Source organism: Arachis hypogaea, chromosome 14 (assembly GCF_003086295.3).
Source record: "Arachis hypogaea cultivar Tifrunner chromosome 14, arahy.Tifrunner.gnm2.J5K5, whole genome shotgun sequence".
Taxonomy (NCBI): Eukaryota; Viridiplantae; Streptophyta; class Magnoliopsida; order Fabales; family Fabaceae; genus Arachis; species Arachis hypogaea.
Genome location: NC_092049.1, coordinates 49,729,172 through 49,731,251, shown reverse-complemented (window position 1 = coordinate 49,731,251; position 2,080 = coordinate 49,729,172).

Genomic DNA, 2,080 nt, shown 5'->3' with positions numbered 1-2,080 from the left:
TGGCTTAACTCTCTGGAATATGTACCAGGAGTGCACAGGGGGCGATCGGCGCGCGCGGCAAGGGCGCGTGCGCGGCATGGGCGCGTGCGCGTGCCTCGCGTTGTGGGCATGTGGGCGCGTTGGCGCCTAGTGCGCGCACGCGTCAGAGGTGGTGGGCTGGTGGCTTCGTGCAGGCGCGAGAGTGGCCTAACTCTCTGGAATATGTACCAGGAGTGCACGTGCGCGCGAGGTGTGCTAGCTCGTCGATCTGAGGATTTGTCAGGGAGTGCGTACGCGCCCTGTGCGCGCACGCGTGAGCGGCCTGTGCCTCAGGCATGGTGCGGGCGTGAGAGTGGCCTAACTCTCTGGAATATGTATGGAGGGGTACTTCTTGCAATCCGTGCGTCCGCGCACATCGCGCGTCCGCGTGGGTGGTCGGAAATGCTTCATGGGCACGTGCGCGTTAGGTGCGCGCACGCGCGGAAGGGTGCCTTTTTCAAATTTGCATGTTCTCGCATTACCTTCAGCATTCCAACCCTCCAAACAACCATTTTAAGCACTATAGAAGGATATTGACATGATAAAGGACCAAATGAACTCTACAAATGAAACAAAATTTGAAACGAAATCTAACTACAACTTCACCGATCACCTAGCTACCAAACATGAAGTCAAGTAGTAAACAAGTATAAATCAAGGAAGAATTTGATGGTTATGTACAAATGGTAGATCTTACCATGGTGGGGTGTCTCCCACCTAGCACTTTTGTTTACCGTTCTTAAGTTGGACGTCCATTAGCTCAGAGTTCTTGTTTAAGAGATGCATCCCTCGAGAGGAACACTTCAAATTCCTTGGAGTTCTTTCTTTGCTCACCATGGTACAATTTGAGACGGTGCCCATTCACCTTGAAAATATCTGGACTTGATGGATGGCGCAAGTGATAGACCCCGTAAGGTTCTACTTTCTCTACTTGGTAAGGTCCATCCCATCTTGATCTAAGCTTTCCGGGTAGTAATCTCAACCTTGAGTTGTAAAGGAGCACTAGGTCACCGGGTCCAAATTCCCTTCTCCTAATGTTCTTGTCATGAATGGCTTTCATCTTTTCCTTGTAGAGTCTAGAATTGTCATAGGCTTCTAATCTCAAGCACTCTAATTCCGCCAATTGAAGCTTTCTCTCTACTCCGGCTCCACCCAAGTTCATATTGCATTCCTTTATGGCCCAATAAGCTTTGTGTTCAATTTCTACCGGTAGATGACATGCTTTACCATATACAAGTCTAAAAGGGCTCATGCCAATGGGTGTTTTATAAGCCGTTCGATATGCCCAAAGTGCATCGGGGAGTTTAGTGCTCCAATCTTTCCTATTCGGTTTCACAATCCTTTCCAACACATGTTTAATTTCCCGGTTAGACACCTCGGCTTGGCCGTTTGTCTGAGGGTGGTAGGCCGTGGCGACTTTGTGTATGATGCCATACTTTCTCATGAGGCCGTCCATTTTTTTGTTGCAAAAATGGGATCCTTGATCACTTATGATTGCTCTTGGAGAGCCAAAACGACAAATGATATTATTCCTCACAAAAGAATAAACAATATGGGCATCATCCGTCCGGGTGGGGATTACCTCCACCCATTTTGACACATAATCGATGGCTAACAAGATGTAGAGAAAGCCATTGGAATTTGGAAATGGTCCCATGAAGTCGATTCCCCATACATCAAAGATTTCACAAAAAAGCATATTTTGTTGGGGGATTTCGTCCTTCTTAGAAATATTTCCAAACCGAATGCATTGGGGACAAGATTTGCAATAGAGGGAAGAATCTTTGAGAAGGGTTGGCCACCAAAATCCGTAATCAAGGACCTTTCTTGCCGTTCTTTGGGGGCCGTAGTGGCCACCACCTTCGGAAGAATGGCAAGCATCTAAGATTGCTTGGAATTCGGTTTGAGGTATGCACCGTCGCACTATTTGGTCCGCTCCACACCTCCACAAATAGGGATCGTCCCAAACATAGTATTTGGATTCGCTTTTCAGCTTGTCCTTTTGATGTTTGTTGAGATTTGGAGGGAAGGTGCGTGAAACCAAGTAGTTTGCTATCGGGGC